At 43.0% G+C, this 19,958-nt stretch overlaps 1 protein-coding gene across 2 annotated transcripts in view; it reads left to right on the forward strand.

The window, feature by feature from the left end:
• The window catches only part of ITGB1BP1 (integrin subunit beta 1 binding protein 1), a 381,224-nt gene that overhangs the window by 45,173 nt on the left and 316,093 nt on the right, over window positions 1-19,958 (forward strand). The window contains exon 2 of one of the 2 annotated variants that reach the window (XM_078647827.1): window positions 18,826-19,003. The exons of the other annotated variant lie outside the window; for it this stretch is intronic. The gene's annotated coding sequence lies outside the window, so the exon portion shown is untranslated. The remainder of the gene's footprint in view (window positions 1-18,825; window positions 19,004-19,958) is intronic. 2 annotated transcript variants of the gene reach the window in all.

Below are 19,958 nucleotides of genomic sequence, written 5' to 3' on the forward strand. Positions count from 1 at the left end.
GAGTCCACAAATACCGGGCGGATGGAGACCTATGTAGAGGACATGCTTAGTGAGGTATTTGGCGCCAATAACTTTTCATCGGTCCTGATAGTGAAGCGTGCGCATAGATCCTTGGCTCCAAGACCACCACCGGGCGCCGGTCCGAGACCTATTGTCGCCCGTATCCTCTACTATAGGGATCGTGACATAGTATTGAGGATGGCGAGAGAGAAACAGCACGTCAACTACCAGGGCAACACGTTAGCATTCTACCCGGATTTTACCATGTCAGTCCAATTAGCACGAAAGGACTTCAACCCTGTAAAAAAGAAACTTAGTGACTTAGGTATTGAATATGCAATGCTCTACCCAGCCCGGCTGAAGGTAACATGGGATCGTCGCTCTACCATCCTCCAGACACCAAAGGCGGCACATGATTTCCTTAAGAAAATAGCCAGCAAGCGTAAAGAGCAACAGCGAACTGAGCAACAGCAGGATTCAGAGTGAATTGGATTTGGACATCAGATAATCCGTGTGTTATTCTTAATATGGATTGCTGGAAATTGTATTTTTTCACCCATGGCAACTTACAGCGGCACCGGAATACTCATGCCGCCTATGATGTGCATTGAACTAGTAGTAGCTGGCTGCTCATGGGATATTGAGGCCGGGTGGGCACGCTGTCTATTCCCCAAACGGACCAATGTAGATGCATGGCAGACGGCAGACTAGTGTCTGAATAGCTACTGGCGGATAGCGTTTGGCAACACGGTCGACACAAGGTGGTAATGTATGAACTACGCATATATTGTCCTGTTACAAGAGGTGACCATGGACGCCGAGTTTCGATGAATCAATGGCAGTGAACTCTATTTACTGATATCTGTAGACAGGAGTTGGTATACAATTGGACCATGATGCATTAAACGCAAGCCCTTTGCAGTGGGTGGGAATGTATAGATACTAGGGGTAGAACAGTGCACTCAGAATTCTATTGCTGCTCTATTGGTATCAACTAGCGGGTGGAGTTGGATATAGCCTTTTTGCAATTATCCTCCTTACAGGCCCTCACGTCGATTGTTTTGTTATGATGTATGACTTGGGCAGGGGGAACCTGTGCTACCTAATTTCATACGCTACTCAACTATGATTATTGTATGTACAAGTTATGCAATGTTGGTTATGTTCCGGTACTATTCGGTCTCCGTTACTAATGTATACCTGACCACATCCACTACAATGGATGTAGTTGTGTGCACCTGGCGGACCCCCTAGGCGAGAGTTCCCCAAGAAAGGTTTCCGTTACACTGTTATTTCAAGTAAGGGTATAGCTTTAGCATGGCTGGGATGCTGAAGTGGGTGGGGGGGCGGGAGGGAACAGGTTGGGAAATGTTGTGCAGACTGTGGTACTTGAGAAACATCGCGGATATCCAGATTCACACCACACTATTTAATGTTGCTGGACTTCTATTATGGAACGCTATATGCACAAATTATGTGAAGAGCAATATATCATGCTATATGTTAATAACTAAGTATGGCTACTGCTAAATTACGCCCATTACATTTAAATTTGATCACCTGGAATGTCAGGGGACTTAGCAACCCGAAAAAATGTGTCAAATATTTACGTACTTTGACAGGCACCATATCGATATTGCCCTCCTCCAGGAAACACACCTTGCACCTTCTTGCAAAAGTAACATTGGGCATAGATGGGCAGAGTCCATGTACAGTTCGTCATACTCTTCATACGCTAGGGGGGTAATGATTTTGGTCAAAAAAGGGACGCAATTTCATGTAGACAATACCATCACAGATGACATGGGGCACTATATTATTATCACGGGGAAACTAAGGGGGCAGTGGTTGGCATTGATCAATGTCTATGGCCCCAATATAGACGACCCAGAGTTTTACCATACACTATGGCGTAAAATCAATGACCTGGCTGACATGACTGTACTTTGGGGGGGTGATTTCAATGTTGCACTGAATGACAATCTGGACAGATCAGGAACTACAACAGAACCACACCGGAAGGCAGTGGAATGTTGCAGGACATTATGACTGAATCACACCTTCATGACATTTGGAGAGCGCGTAATCCGGGGCGTACGGAAGCTACACATTCTTCGGCGGTGCAGAATAGTTGGTCTCGTATAGACTACTCGTTGGGCACCAAAAATGTAGGGCTTTGGACACAAAATATATGTCATCTACCCAAAACATTACCGGCTCATAATCCTGTATTGCTGTCCATAATAGTGCCACATTATGTACCGCCCCCCTATACCTGGAGATACAATGCGCAAGCATTATTAGATCAGATGTATACTGAAACTAACAGTCAGGCCATCACTGAGTATTTTGCATTAAATGAACCCTCCACTGAGGACTCTGGCATACTCTGGGAAGCCTTTAAGGCTACCATTAGGGGTGTATGTATAAGCACTAATGTAGGTATATTAAAGGACATACGTAGGCAACTCAGCACACGCAAGGCCACACTCTACAACCTGGAGCGTGAATACGAGCGCGCACAAGACGCCAAAATATTGGGCAACATAAGGGTTGTAATATCCGAATCCCAGACATTCGCAGAGGATGAACTTAAATATATCTCGAAACAACAGATGGCAAGGTCCTATGGAGAGGGGGGCCGACCTGGTAGGGTATTAGCTTACAAAATTTGTATGAGTCGTCCACCACAAACGGTTCTAGCAGTCAAATATGCCAATGGGGAGTTGTTGCATGACGCACGGGGAATACTGCGCGAATTTATGAGAACATATAGTGAACTATATATGTCACAACCCACTGCTCAGCCCTCTGAAGTCATGGAATATCTAGAAGATGTGACAATAGCATGGCTCTTGGGGACACAAAGAAATTACTTGTTCATGCCAATAACAGTGGAAGAGGTAACTGAAATTATCAAATCGCTTCCAAACGTTAAAGCACCAGGCCCTGATGGCTTCTCTTGTGAATTTTATAAAGCATTCGTAGACCAGTTAGCACCCCATTTGGTTCAGATGTATGGTGATGCCCATGACCAGCAAATATTACCACCCACCTTGAGAGAAGCCATTCTAATCGCCCTTTTAAAGCCCAACCAGGACCCAGAGTGTTGCGAATCATATCGACCATTGTCCCTAATTAACGTAGATACAAAGATCTTGGCCAAAATCCTTGCTGTTCGACTACAACCACTGATGACTAATCTCATCTTACCGGATCAATCTGGTTTAATACTTTCTCGAGCGACAAATCACAACACCAGAACACTATTCGCATTATCACATTATTTCACCCCCAATACAAAGGCAGTTGCAGTCCTATTAGATGCTGCAAAAGCATTTGATTCTATTGAATGGTCATATCTACACACTGTTCTATGGCGGATGGGTTTTCCGCCCATTTTCTTACAATGGGTGAAGATTCTATACACTGCGCCTACAGCACGTATTAAGGTTAATAACTACATCTCTGAAGCCATTCCAATTGCAAGGGGTACAAAGCAGGAATGCCCTCTGTCCCCCTTGTTGTTTGTGATAGCCCTTGAACCGCTTGCCTGTAAGATCCAACAAAAGCATCACTACTCTGCATGTCAATTCCCGCTGAGGCCACTGCATACATCACTATATGCGGACGATATGATGCTTTACGTGCGGGATTCAGACTCATTTAGCGCCCCTACTCAGAGAATATATTAAATTCGGACGTCAATATGGTCTTCAAATTAATTGGTCCAAATCTCTCATCATACCATTGACGGACACAACACATCCACACCCAACTGAGTTCCCGCTAGAATGGCAAACAGAACCTGTTAAATACTTAGGGGTGTGGTATCATCGGGACCCAGAAGTAGTGATTTGCACAAACTATGGCAGGGTGATTAGTATCATGGAGGATAAAATAGGACGCTGGATTCAATTACCCTTAACGTTGGCTGATCGGCTGGCCATTGTCAAGATGGTCATTTTACCTACATTTCTGTACCTTTTTAGTAATATCCCTATTACTCCCCCAACAGCGGTGTTTCACAGGCTATCTGCAATGGTAAATCGACTAATATGGGCACATTACATTACCTTATTCATGCGTAGGCTTTAAAGTTCTTTTGTATTATCTATGTGCGCAAGTGCAATACGCGCATTATTGGTATCACCCAGTTCCCTATCTAACTCACGTGGCCATTGAGGAAGGGGATGCACTACCAGTACCACTGACTGCTGTCATACCACATCGTTGACCTCCATTATATAGTCGTGATATCAACACTATAGATGCGACAAATGCAGCATGGCGCAAGATGGGTACACTGGCACATAAACTCCCGCTATATGCCGTTACACCATCACCCAGAACTTTCAGTTACCCAAGAAGAGGTAGGCATGAGTCTGTTGAAACCGGTGGTAATTGATACTATGGGGGAACTGTACTAGGATGGCACTTTTCGAACACCCAATGAACTAGCATACATTAGCAACCAGACACTGCTGTTTCGCTTTACATATTACAGACTGCAGGGTGCGTTCAATAAATTGTACCCGTCGTATCCTGTGGAGCCACTACAATTGTTGGCGCTACAGCTGATTCTTACCGAACCTCGCGACACAAACATGGTCCCTAAACTTTATACCACATTGCAAGCAGATATAGCTGGCACCACACATAAAGCGTTAAGTAGGTGGAATGAGGTATTAGACGACCCACTAACGGAGGCGGAATGGACTGTAACTTGTTCACTCACGGGTATGCTAACACCCAATGGAAACCTACGCATGGTGCACTATAAGTACCTGCATCACACCTACTATACCCCGGCACGGCTGTATAAATACGGCCTATGCACAGTGTCAACGCTGTAAGGCCGATACGGCTGATTTTTATACATTTAGCATGGTACTGTGCAGCAATACATGAGTATTGGGTAAAAATTGTCGCAATGCTGAGTGTTATGTTGGAGATTAACCTTGTGTGTACTATTCGTACTTGTTTGTTGGGTATTGTTCCGGGTGTGTGCGCTACTAACCGCAAATTCTACATCATTGCTTTGCTTCTAGCTAAACGCAGAATATCGCTCTGTTGGGGTAGTAGTAAAGCTCCCAAAATTAAACAGTGGGTTCAGGATATGACATACTGCAAGGACGCCCTGCAAACATATGAGGAGGAATTGCCCACTGGCTCCAAATCCAGAGACTACTGGAAATACCTGGTTGGCTACCTATATACGTACCAAGTTGATTAACTGTGCATAATAGCTATACTATGTCAGGGGACATCTTACGGCGACATTGATAAATTGCAATATACTGGATTATGGATGTTGCAGTACTATGGTCAGCATGTTGTTTTATATGTTAGGCATTGTATGTCTTTGAAAATGCTAATAATAAAAAAAAATTAGGGACAGCTACTACACCTGCTCCTGACTCTTTGGAGTATCCTTCCCTACACAAGCTCAGTGTGACCACCAACCCTCTCCTTTTTGTACACTATCTCTAAATCGCCTCCTTGTGACAGCCGTCCTATGTGCAAGGTATAAACCCTCTCTGGTTTACATGTTGTCAATTCAAGAATGTGTTCTGTTGATATCCAAAATATGAATTAGAACAGCTAATTAGAACTAAAGCTACCCGACTGGTCAACTTGAGCAGCTGGCAGGGCCATAGAATCATCACATCTCTGTAAATTCTTTAGCCACATAAATAATATCATGGTAACTGGATGGAAAGATTTAAAGGGTATATTGTTACTAGTGGTTTTTCTTTTGAGGTGGAAGGGGCATGGGCAGGCACCTGCTCTTGTACTTCAGTACACCAACATATACCCTACTTTATTTTACCGATTTTATTTATTTATTTTTAATGCAATAGCATATCTTTCAATGCTGATGTTTAAATGAAACTGTTTAGGCACATGTACTTAATATAAAAGCCGTAAATCAGCAAAGCTCTAACAGTACAGCTGTAAACATTCCGAAAATATTAATTTCCAAACATTTCCCAGAATGTATAATAATAATAATAATAATAATTTTGCCAGCTTTAGAAGCATTCTTGAGGCAGCATTTTGAACTAGCTGCAGTCATCTGATAGCACCCTTAGTAACACCTAGATACAAAATGTTACCATGAAATCTTATTCATAAAAATTTCTGTTTTTCCCATTAATTCCAAATTGCCTCTAAGATTGAAAGTACTGATTTTAATCACTCTACTCTTCTCACTTTGTGAAGATAAACTATGCACTGCCTCCTTGTGAGGAGGCTGAGGACCGGTACACTCACTTTCCTTGTAGCCCAAATGAGGATCCCAGGGTGGGTGCTCAAGTCAGTCAGAGAGACCTTGAAATTGAAAAGGGACAAGGGTTAGGAAGAACGGAGGGACAAGAGCAGGGATGGGCAAAACATCCAACATGAACAAAGGGCTGCCACACATAGGAAGAGGAGGTGGAGGGAGAAGCCAACAGTAGAAAAGGGCGCATAGAGACATGGAGAAAAACAGCTCTGTTATACCAAATATGGAGTAAAAGTGTGGTTTGTTTTTGTTTGTTAGCTGATTCTTGTTTATTTTTCTCCCTTTTCCTGTTAACACGTTTGAGCCTATTCACCCGGTGAGGGTAAAAGGGGAACCAAGTGTTGGAAATCCTGAAACAGTGAGTGACAGAGGAAAAGTTACCCAAAAGGGAAAGGGGTGGTGTATTTGAAGGCGAACTAAGAATGAAGACATAGTTGTGCACTGTTGATCACAGGACGTCACACTCAAAGAATTTAAGACAATCAAGAGAAATTCAGGGTGGACAAAGGGAATATAGTACTACTTTTAGAAATACTTGGCATACTAATTTTCATAAAACACTTACCACGGCATTCTTCTATTGTTCCTTGGGTGTCGGTGGCACCATCCCACTGGATCTAAGAAGAAGAGGAGAATACTGAAGAAGACATTACCGAAGCAAAAGACTTATACAGAATGGGGGCCTTAACCGAGGGAAGTACTATGTGTTATGATTCTCAGTGTACCAGTCGCCTGGGAACCAAGACAGTCATGTGTAACTCAAATGTAATAATTAAAAGCAATCATACGCAAATTAGAAAAGCCTCCTAAGCTTTATTTCTGACCATCCATCTACACTCCTCTTCCCTGATGCGCGGCTCTCCTGCCCCTAGCTCTTCCATCTCTGCTTGCACAAGAGGCTCATTATATAGAGTTGGTCTCACATCAGTAAACAAACTGTCATTACAATGCAGAATTGGCATTAAGACAAAATAAGGAAAATTAGATTTACATACTTTACAACATACATTACATTACAAATTCATTTATATTGGAAACAGCAAACAAAAATAGCCGAGAATCTATGGTCAAATAAACAGGCCAGGAAAGGCACATTCACCAAAAACATAATATTTCAGTTAATCCATTCTGCTACCGGCTCCCAAATCTTTAATGCCATTTGTCTCCTCCTCACCCCTTTACAAGTAAAGACTGAACATTCGAGCCTATGAATAGCTAGCAATCTAGCTCGCCAATTCGAGAACGTAGGAGCTTCAGAGGACAGCCATTGAGACGTTATACACAACCGGACCTGTGACATAGCTATGAACATAAAGGCAGATTCATATTGCGTATTCCTTCCTTCTTCATTATTACAAACATCTACCCCAAGTATCACCAAAGCTGGGGTCAGAGTGCAGCTAATCTTGAGTGTAGTATTGATAAAAAGCTCAATATCTTCTAAGAAACTAGTAAGGGAAGGACAAGAATAAAACATGGATTGCGTCAGCCGCAAAAAGCCCACACCGTGCACAAGACTCTCCCTTTCTACTACCCCATTTTGTAATTTTTGCAGGTATGTAATACAAATCCAGCATTGCCATATAACTTTGAGTTCTAAGTGTTCCCAACACAATGACCTCGCTGGCAAGCTCTAACACTGGTGTTAAGTCAATGCCTGTCTTACCAAGCCTACCTTCCCATTTAACACTTTGAACTGACAGATCATCAGGAAGAACCGACAATATTTACTGATAAAGCATCCCTATTCTGCTTCTTTTTTGAATCCATTCAAAAATAGGTACTTTATCTAGCATGCCAGGTATGACCTTCAATTGTTTGTAAAAAAAAACTTTGAATCTGTAAATATTTTAAAAAATCCTGTGATAATAACTGAAAATTGTCCTTTAAATCAATATAAGATAACACTGTTCCTTCCCCGACCAGATCTCCTAACACCCGAATCCCCTGCATTTGCCATCTATGCATAGTTTGGTCCTGAAAAATACCCGGCAAAAGCCTAGCGGCTTTAAAAGGACTATCGGCCAGATTCATCAAGGTAAGGTATTGCGAGTCCTTTATAGCGAATTTTAAGGATTCGCTATTAAGGACTCGCAAAACGGGATTCATGTAGGAATCGCAATTGAATTTGCGATTCCCACTGATTCCTTATTTGCGATTAGCTAATTGCTAATCACAAATAAGGAATGACTCTCCATTCATTCCTATGGGCCTAGAGACCCATAGGAATGAATCGGGAGTCATTCCTTATTTGCGATTAGCAATTAGCTAATCGCAAATCAGATTGCGATTTCAAGGGTGCCAGGGTGTCCAAAGGACACCCTGTAGCACCCCTGAAATGTAATCTACATTGGTGTTGCGCACACACATGTCCAAAGGACATGTGTGTGTGTAACATGCAACTTAGAAAAATGCATTTAAATGCATTTTTCTAAGTTTTCGCAATTTACCACGAGGTTTGACCTCGCGGTAAATAGCGGCCCAAAATTGCGATTTCGCTATTTTAAAATGGTTCATGAATTGCATTTAAGGAATCTCAAATAGAGATTCCTTAAATGCAATTCCTCGCAAATGTGCGAATTCTTTATTAGCGAATTTTGCATTTGGGATGATGGATCCCAAATGCAAAAATTGCACTCGCAAAGGGCCAGATTCTCAGAATCTGGCCCTTTGCGAGCGCAATTTAGCTTGATGAATCTGGCTGTATATATATTAAGATTTGGGATAGCTAATTTCCGCCTTATTTTCTGCCAAATTGTAAATGCAGCAATGATGACCTTAAGTCTAGTTCTTTTATAATAGCTAGGCTCCAAGACCTCCACCAGAATGCCTCTAGCCGCAGACCCTAGACCAATCTCAAAAATGGTAGGACGATTACAAATTGGAACCACCGCTTTATGTCCAAGTGTTAACATTCCCATTGATTGCATCATCGCTGCCCATTAATAAAAAAACAGATTTGGAACAGACCAGCCCCCCCCGATCACGTGGAAGGCACATCCACTTAGCTGCCCTGCGCGAGCGCCTATACCCCCACAAAAACCTATAGCAGACCCTATCTGCCTCAATCAAACTATTTTAAGAAAATAATAAGGGAATAGTCCTAAATAAATATAAAAACGTAGGGAGTATTAACATTTTAAGTACACTACAACGTCCATATAGGGAAAGATGCAAGTGATCAAGTCGCTCTAATTTAGTGTTTACCGCTTCTATCATCGGAAGAATATTTAAATCTGGAATAGTATCAACTGTAGCAGTTATGCGTACCCCTAGATACATAGCTTCTGTGACCACTGGTGCATCTGATAAAGGCATATCGGGGGTCTGAACCACCTGTGTTTTTGACACATTTAACTTATACCCCGAGACTACCCCAAATTGCCCAGCTAAGTCCTTAAGAGCACTGAACGCAGATGGAACGTCAGATGTTATAGCAACTATATCATCTGCATAAGCTAAAACATTATACAAGTTATTGCCAGCTCTTATCGGTACTATACCCTGATTGCCGTCCATTTTACTGAGAAATGGGTCGATATAGAGGGCAAACAGCAAGGGTGAACAAGGACACCCTTGCCGCGTGACCCGACTGATGGAAAAAGAGCTAGTCTGTTGACCATAAATACGAAGTGCAGCTTTTGGAAAGGAATACATCGCACAAATCGCCTGTATAAATTCTACAGGAAATCTCTTCCACCTAAGTACGGCCCACAAGAACCCCCAGGAGACCCTGTCGAGCGCCTTCTCGGCTTCCAACAGGATCACCCCAAGGGGAGAGGCCGTAACATGTGCCCAATCCAATAGCGCAATAATACGCCTGACATGATCCGCAGTGTCCCGACCAGGAATAAATCCGTGCTGTTTCAAGGAGACCAAAGGGGTAATCACTTGAGCTAACCTGGCTGCCATAATTTTTGAGTAAATTTTAGAATCACTATTTAATAGTGAAATCGGTCGAAAGGACGATGGAAGCAGCTCAGGTTTGCCCTTTTTTTTAAACAGCACTATGATAGTATCTTGCCATGATTCGGGCACTATGCCCCTCTGAGCCGCTCTAAGTACCTCAAGCAAATCCTGCCGGATCTCACCTAATAATGCCTTATAGAACTCGAGTGGAACTGCATCGGGGCCCCAGGCCTTACCATTCGCTAAAGATTTTACCGCGAGCTCCACCTCATCCCATTGAATAGGGGCTGCCAAAAATTCACACTGCTCCTGAGGAAGTTTAGAAGTATCAATACCTGCTAAATAGTCCTCCACTAGTGTTTCTATATCCGGTCTAGAGATATCCTCCCTATATAAGGTAGTGTAGTAATTCAAGAACACTTCATTAACACCCTCCTGAGTATCATATACTATCCCACTTTGGTCTTGAATTTTTATAACCGAGTTTGTATACTTCGCTGGTGGAGTCTTTTGGCAAGAACCCTACCAGAATTCTACCCGAACTCGAACATCTCTGTACGATATTGTAAGTACTTCGCGTCCAGATCCTGCTCAAAAGACTCCAACAGCCTGGCTTTCAAAATTGCTACCTTCTGTTGACTAGACTGTATATCATGCCCATGCTTGATTTTTAAAGCAAGTTCTATTTCCGCATCCCTTAACTCTTTTATACGTCTCTTAATTCGCTCTTGCTCTGTCTTCCACCTATAAGAAGAAAAGCTTTTAGTCTCCCCCCGTAAACCGGCTTTCATAGTATCCCAAACTATCTGGTCTGTTGCAGAGCCCCTATTAATGTTTAAAAATTCAACTAACCATTTTTTAATGTGTACACTATAAGCCTCTTCTAATAATAATTTCCTTTCAAATGTCCACACCCTAGGGGGTCTCCTAGTTCGAGGCCAAGGACATTCAGCAATCAGTATATTATAATCCGAAAGGATCCGGGGAGGACAAGAAATAGAGGAGACAGCTGCCACTTGCTCAGAAAGAAAAACATAGTCTAACCTATCATTTTTATTATGAGGGATCGAATAATACGTGAAGCCATCTTCCAAATTATTATGTAGAAACCATAAATCTATAACACCATGTTCTTGAAGTAGAGCCTGTAATTTAAGGGGCATATGTATCAAGATTCCATTTAGCGATTCCGAAATTGCGCTTTTTAGCGAATCGCAATTTCGGAATCGCAAAATGGGATGTATGAAGAATTATGCGAGAAATGTGCGATTCCATAAAATTCGCAGAATTTTTAGCGAAATATTTGCGATTTCCAAAATTGCGAAATTCGCTATTTAAGAAATCGCAAAAACGGGAAACCTGCAATGCAGGAACAGCCTGATGACATCAAAACCAGGAAGTTCCAGTGATTGCTTGCACCTGCTACACTGAGCCACACCCAGTGGCAGTTGGAAGAGTGTGCTGAGGCAGTGCAGACCTGTTTGGAGAGCAATGGAGGCACAGAAGGCACAGGAGGATTTGTCTTTGGAAAAGAGGAAAAGAAAGCAGAAGTTTTCAGAAAAGGAGCAAGAAGTGCTTATTGAAGAAATGGTGTGTAACCATGAGGACCTGTTTGGCAAAAAAGCACTGAAAGTGCCGGACTTCAGGAAAAGGAAAATCTGGCTGGAGATTCAGGAAAAAGTTAACTCTGTTGGAGTCACCACTCGCTCGATTGATGAAATTAAAAAAAGGTGGTACAACATGAGACTCAGATCTAAGGAGAGACTTGCTGAAAGAATAAAAGAGGCAAACAAAACAGGTGGTGGAACTTCTGCTGTGGACCAACCAACACCCCATGAAGAACTGATAGAAACCACCCTGTTACCTGAGAGTGTGAGTGGAGTGGCTACCATTAACAGCTCTGAACCCACAGCAACTACACAAGGTAAGATGAATGCAAATTGCTTCCATGTATGTGTGTAATGAATGTGTGTGTGTGCTGTGCAGAAACTCATAGTCAGATAAATTGTAATCCACTTACACTGTGAAACCAGAATTGAGCAATGCATGATGGGAGTTGTAGTCCTATAGAGATTGTAACACTCATCATCATAGTAACACATGTAATTTTACCAAGTAGTACTTTGGCATGCTGAGGCAGTGTAGTACAATTTGTAGTCTGCAATGAAATCATTTAATTGTAAAGAAACACAAGTTCATATTTCACACTCTACATCCACAGAACAGACAAGAGAATCTGCGTCAGAAAATGTCTTAGAAAATTCACCTCCTCATGTGACGTCTGAAAATGAGGATGAAGTCACTGATGCCCATGTCCCCAATTTGAACATAAACAGGAAGCGCAGACGTGTTGCACCTCTGGAACCAATGGGAGTGGAAGAAAATTCTGAGGTTGAATCAGTCCCCCATGAGACAGTTACAGTGTCCTCACAGGACTCACAACAGCAATCCCAAACTCCGAGGAGGGCACGCTCATTCCGTCTGGAGGCATGTGTTAGCAACAGAGGAGAAAGTGAAGGATGCACAATGTTCGCAGGTCTTGAGCAGGACATGCTTCAGGTGCAGCACCTGCAACCCAAGGCACTGCGATCAATAAATAGACAGCTTCTGAAATCAAACAAAAATCAGGAAGGCATGGCTGCTTCAATCGACAAACTCTGCCTGACACTGCTTAAAACAGAAAAAGCACGTAACAGGGCTGCAAAGGCTGCGCATGACAGAATGCATACATACACCAAGGCCATCAACAGGCTTTGTGCAGTCACAATCAATTTTACAAGGCGCAGCATCAACATGCAGCGAGAATTAAGTGACTGCACACCGGAAATGGCAAAGAGTGAGGACAAAATGACATTGGTCTTGGAAAGCATGCAAACCACCAACTCAGGTGCAAGCGCTCTCCTATGCACAGGAGAAAGTGAGGACAACTCCAGTAGGAGTAGTAGTAACCCTACGCCAACTAACATAATGGTCCAACGAAGAAGTGGAAGGCGTTCCACTACCGGACATGAGCAAGAGCCCATGCCTGCACAGGAGCAACATGCTTCCAGCCGCCAACGCAAAAAATGACTATGAATAATGACCCATGCAGCAGAAATGCATTGAGAAATATTTTTTCTTTTCTTTTCCACGTTTGGATATTTCATTTAACACAAAATCTAAGAAATGTTTCAAACAGATAGTGCTACAGTTTGTATGTTGTGAATTAAAAGAACAATTGCAAACTTGATTTTGAGTTCACTTTATTCTTACCTAAAAATAATTTTGTGTTATCTCTGTCCTTCTTTGACGGCCAGCCATGGCTCCTACGCCTGCCACTGCCATTCTTGGGGGAGGGTTTTCATCATCATCAGATGAGTCAGAGTCACTCACTTCAATTTATGTGCCTTTGCGAATTGCCATGTTGTGCAGCATTGCACATGCTGTCACAATTTTGCAACATGTCTCTGGTTTGTATTGCAATGCACCGCCACTTTTGTGTATGCATCTGAAACGGCTTTTCAAAATTCCAAATGTACGTTCAATTACCCCACGTGTGGACCGGTGTGCCCTCTTGTACCGTCTTTCACTTGCATTTGCAGGATTCAAGTATGAAATCACGCACTGCGTAGGCACTATCACCTGCAAGTAAGAGGGAATAAAGTAACTGTATGTTCCATTTCATTTGGATGGATGGATGGATGTTTGTATGAGTGTTACTCACCTAGCAGGTATCCATCTCCAAACTGACCAGCACTAAGACGTCTATGAATTGCGCTATGTCTGAAGATGAAAGAGTCATGTGTACTCCCTGGAAACTTGGCTACAATGTCATTGATAATGTTCTTGGCATTGCATATGATCTGGATGTTTAGCGAGTGGTAGCTTTTTCTATTACGGAATACATATTCAATGGCTGCAGGTGGAGTGAAGGCAATATGGGTTCCATCAATGCATCCAATCACATGTGGAATTCTTGCAATTTGATAGAAATCCAACTTTGTTTCCTGTATGGCTTGGTGTGTATTGGAGAAATATATATGATGTTGTAGGCTCCTTAGCATTGCGTCCAGGAACACATGAAAGAAACGTGATAGGGCACTCTGTGACACTCCACTAACCTCTGCAATTACATTTTGAAAAGAGCCAGAAGCCAAAAGGTGCAGTGAGCACAATACCAGTACATGTGTTGGTATTGATTGTGTTCTGCCTGTTGGATGTGCCAAAAAAGGTTCCAATTCATTTATCAGGTCATGAATGGTGTGAGGATGTAGCCTGTATTTTTCATAGATCTCCTCCTGAGTCTGCTGAAAGAGCGTAATGCGTATTCTGAAGATTCTCTCCTGTCTTTGTCTTCTCTGGGCAAGAGCTTGGATGTGCAGCCTCCTGGCAATCAGGTAAAGTCCCGCCATTTTGAAAAGTCAGAGGATGCATTCTGGGAGCCTTTTTATAATTTTTTTTTACCACCTGCTTCTACTTGGTGTTAATAGCAATTTCTTAAAATGCGATTTTTGAGAATTCGCTATTTGCGATTTTTTCTTACATACTGCTGCGATTTCTTATTTTGCGATTTGTTAATTGCGATTTTCGCAAACTTAGGGACATGCAAAGTTGGAAATCGCTATTTATTCTGCGAATTAATACTTGTCGCACACTAAGAATTCGCAAAAATGCGAATTCTTATTATGCGCTGCGAATTCTTTGATACATGCCAATTGCACTTTTTGATTCCGCAAACGCTGCGAAATTGCGATTCGCAGCATTTGCGACATGTAAAACACTTGATACATCTGCCCCTAAGTCTTTCGCAAGGTTAAAGTCACTTAGAGTATTAATATTCATGTCCCCACAAAGTAAAAGTGTAATGGGCCAGGCTGCCAATTCAACATTTAAGTACTTGACCACCTCAGGATTGTCTAAGTTCGAGCCATAGACAGTGCAAACCGTAAATAATTTACCACCAATAGAGAATTCAGCAATAGCCCACCTGCCCATTCGATCTCCCAGAGTCCTTTTGCATTACCCCACACCCTGCTTCATAAGTATGGCCACTCCACTCCTCTAGTCATTGAAGACTGTTTAGAACATACTACTACCTCAAAACCCGGAAGCTTAAGACACTCCCGCCTCGCCCATGGTATATGCGTTTCCTGTATACATAATATGTCAAACTGCATAATATGTAAAATTCTAGAAAACAGAGCTCGCTTCTTAGCGTCATTAAGGCCACATACATTCCATGTACCTATTGTACGTTTATCCTGCCCCATCTGAGTATCCGAAAATCAACCTGAATTGTGCCATCCCCAGCCTTTTCAAAGTACAAAAAAATGGGCATATATTCATTTGACAATACTTTAATACCAATTCTACAGTATGGTTCTTAAGCCTTCTAAATCTTAACCCTGCCTCACACCCCCCTGCACCAACCCCATCCCACCCCCCCACACACCCCACCCCCCATTCGCAACCCCAACCCTTACAACACCCTTAAGCGGCAACAGGACTGATGTCCTTGTGATGGAAAGAGCTGGAGTCCCACATCCCCACAGGTTCCTTCACCCTATCAATAGATCCATAAAGACAGAGAAGGAAGACTAAGGGCAGAATCATTGAACAAAAATAGAAATAGAAACGCACATCCAAAACAGAAATTCTGAAGGAAAAAAGCCATGTGCATTATTAAGCGCTTATCTGCTAAAGCCTGCCACTCAGCCCCCCACCCCCCTCTTAACCCTAAAAAAAGGTTAGTCATCCTAAAGGCGGCAATCCCCAATGAACCGAAGAAAAAGACACCTTTTTCTTTTTAGATTGAAGAAAGGAATTCTTTTGCCTGAATTTCAGAAACAAATAATTTTGTTTGCCCTTGCTGAATAACTTTTAGCTTTGAGGGAAAAAGAAAAAAGGCCCGAGCCCCTTTCGCCTGAAAGGGAGCGATCAGCTGACGGAGCTGCAACCTCCGTACCACTGTGGCCGGACAAAAATCTGTCCGAACAAAAAAATCGCAGCCCTCACCATGCCTTTTTCTGTCCGGCCTTGCTAAATCATATAGCTTTTCCCTTGCTAGAAAATTATTAAGACAAATCAGGGTCGCACAGGGTTTATCCCCAGTCTTTTGCCGTTGTTTGAAGGGGAATCTATGGGCACGAAGAACCTCCAACTGCCAGTCCCACTGTACCGGAAATGCCTCTTTAAAGAGATCCACTACAAATTGTCTTACATCGTCCCCTTCACAACCTTCTGGCACCCCTAAGATCCTGAGATTATTCCTTCTCATTCTATTTTCTACATCAGTCAATTTCCATATTATGTCCTCCTTCTGTGCCCCAATCAAATCAGTTGCACTCTTCTGTGCAGCCAGTGCGTCTTCAAGACTAGAAATCCTTTCCTCTGCTTCGGTAATCCTAACTGCAATTTCAGAACAAGTTTTTGCCACTCTCCGGACAGAATTCTGGACTCTACGACACACCCCCTGGGTGCGAGCACTTTCTTGGCGTGCTTCTTCTCGATGGACCATCATCGTTTGATATATAAGCGACAGCGTGATCTCAGAGGGTGGCAATTCAGATTTTTGTAACTGCTTGGTAGTTGCTACCACTGCATCACCGTCAGCAAAATCACCTCCATTAATTAATGAATGATCCATAAGCGTAAACCCACGTATCTCTGGGTCCTCTCTCATCAGGGCCTGCCCTTCCTGAGCTGCCCCTTTACGAACTGTCCTGGGGTACTGAGGAGCCAGGCCACTGTTCAATATACCATTCTGCTGCCAATCCCCATTTTCACTGCCATCGTCAGTCCAATCAGGGTTAGGCTCGTCCCCTTCCAATGATGACCCCGTATGCTCAGAAAGAGAGAAAAATGCCTCGGCTTCAAGCTCCTTTAACAGCTGACTGGGAATATCAGTAGCCTGGATAGTACTAGAATTGCCGACTAATATGCAAGAAGCAGAAGAACATATAGCCCCAGGCACTTCGGCATCACCTTGAACTTCGTCTCCCACAATGCAATTCACAGGTCCATCCACAGCAGTACTGGAGCTTTCACTTCAATCAGTTTGAGCCAAAAGCCCCTGCCCAGATACCACAAAGTCTTTATGATTTTCACTGAGGGGGGGGGGCACACTAACCTCATTGCCAACGCCGACTGCAGCGGACATCAAAGGTATGGACGGCCCCTCTAAGCTTTTCATTACGCGCGCTGGGGTTCGACTAATGACTCCCACACAAATTTTAGGTTTGGAGTTTACCTGATTAAATATTGCAGGTACTGTCTTCACGCTGCTGTTTTTCGTATTTGGGCCATTACGAGCAGATCCACTATTTTATCGCCGCTTTGATCTGCCTTAGAAGCGCACCCTGCATCGCTCCCTGCCTCTCTTCCATTCGAGGACACTGCGGCTGCAGCCGCCGCCGACCGCGCTCTTGCTGCAGCTGCCGCCTTGGAGATGACCTTTGGCGCCATGGCGATGCCTCCGTGAACACGCTGCGGGACAGGGAGCATACACCAGGTAAGTGGTCAAGGGACTCACTGACCTCTGCCGAAACCGAAACCCGCTGTCCAGGCAATTACTCTTTGCATGTCAGTCCATCAGTCCATTAACCTTTGTAGAATGGCTCCCCAGGGTTTTCCCTTTTCTTACACGGAGAGCTACTACATGGGGAACCGCTTGGGATACTAACGAAACCCGGGTGAAATCGCCGTGGGGAGGAACGCCAGCTCACACGGCCAAACGAGCGGCCGCCATCTTGTCTAAAGCGCGCGATTACTAGTTTCTAACACTTCCTATCGCTATACTTTCTTCCGCAAACACAGCCTCACATCCATCCAATATTTGACATCATTACCAATCTGTCCTAGCAACATTTTCGTATGCACTCTTTCATTTGCTACATAGTCCCACTCATTCAAAGCTTCAAACTGTGCAGGTCTAGGCTGTGGATTTAACTCAGACATATCAGTCTTCAATTTTTCAATCTTTTTCACTTCAGATGGACCAAATATAGGAAACTGTACCTTCCTATGTTTAGCAGTAATTGTATTCTATATTCTAAGCTATAGACTTGTATGCAAACCGTGCTGCATCAACATCTCATGTGTAGTAGTACCAATCAAGGGTAGAACAACTCCTCTATTAGCAGGAATCACTGACTTATTCAAATGTGGATCCACTGTAACCTAAATCTAGCTAACTAAATAATACTAATATAACAATTGCAATATGATTTCGAAACGAGAATTGAAACGGACATCCTAAACAGAACAAAGACTGTCTGCCTACTGGAATATGGGACGGAAATCAAACTCACCACTAAATAGTTAAAAACACCTCAGAGTGCTTTCAATCCTACTTTGAGGGGTTCTTGGCCAGCAGGAACCCACCTTTGGGTCTGTGCATCTATTTCCAGTGCACAGGGAAATGAACAACACTACCCAAATTAGTTCATACACAACTAGACCATTAAGGACCTCAGAGGATTGGAACCTAAAAATTGATGTGACACCTATATTTTTCTGAAGACAACCTTAATGTTTTATCTCAAGATCTTGGATTTCCATCTACTTGGCCAGAAAATGTGTAAGATTCTTCTCTGGTTACTAGTGGGGAAGGCTAACAGTTTGGTGATATTGTGTTTTTTATCACCCACCAGCATCCTGATCCAAGCAAAAGTGTGGACAGAACGGAGTGCTGGTAAAGTCTCAACGTGGTGTTCTTGAAGCATTGAGAAGACCACACATTGTTCAGCAACTTGAAGGCATTCCTGGTCTTCTTCAATCTAATCTGATGTCACTGCCAACCCCTCCATCACATCTGATAGTACTGCCTAGGTAGGTGAAATCTTCAGTCATGGCAAGGGCCTCTCCATGGCATAACTTCTGATTTCTTCATCTTAATCTTCAGGGACACATGCTGTGCATAAATGTTAAGGCGAGAAGCCTTTTCCTGCATATGCTGATGCGAGTGTGAGAACAAGGCAGGTCATACACATAGTCATGATCCTCCAGCATAGAGTAAAGGGTCCATCTGATGCCTCTCGCGTGGTATTCTGTTGTGCATCGCATCAACCAGTTGATTAGGTTGAAGAGCAGTGCTGACATCATGCATCCCTGTCTCACACCCCTGTCTCACACCAGTTTTAACGTTGAGTTTATACTCACTATCTCCTACCTTTCAGGTAAAATTATTATAGAAGCTCTTGTTGAGGAGAACTATATGCTGAAGTATTTCATAGGCTCTCAGTATACACCAGAGGCTGTCACAGTGGATACTAGCAAAGGCTTTCTCAAAATCAGTGAAGTTGATGTATACTTATGTATAGTTATCATTTTTGGTGCAAAATTCCAATAGTCTTCCTCCTTTATCGTTTGCTGTTCCACATCCTTCCTTTCCCATGGATCTGTTATAGTTTGCGTTGTTATTTCCCACTTTAGCGTTCAAGTCCACCATCACAATCTTGAGGTCATGGTTCGGTACTGCTTCAACTTGCATCTGTTGGTAAAATATGTCCTCCTTTGTTTCATGTGATGACGCATTAGCTCTGGATAATGGAGGTGTTGCTGTGTCTGCCTTTTAACCTGGCTATCATGAGTTTGCTATGGACTGACTTTTATTCAATTAGATATTTGTCTGTTCGCTTTCTTAGTATGATGGTTTCTTCTTTGTGATGTCGTCCCTTCCAGAGTACAGTATCATCTCTCCTGGGGTGGGTTTCATTCTGCCATATCTGGTCCACCTTCCTTCACCGAGCCCCGCCCCTGGATGTGTAGGTTTTTAGGGTCTCAT

This window comes from Lissotriton helveticus, chromosome 6 (assembly GCF_964261635.1).
Source record: "Lissotriton helveticus chromosome 6, aLisHel1.1, whole genome shotgun sequence".
NCBI classification, from domain to species: domain Eukaryota; kingdom Metazoa; phylum Chordata; class Amphibia; order Caudata; family Salamandridae; genus Lissotriton; species Lissotriton helveticus.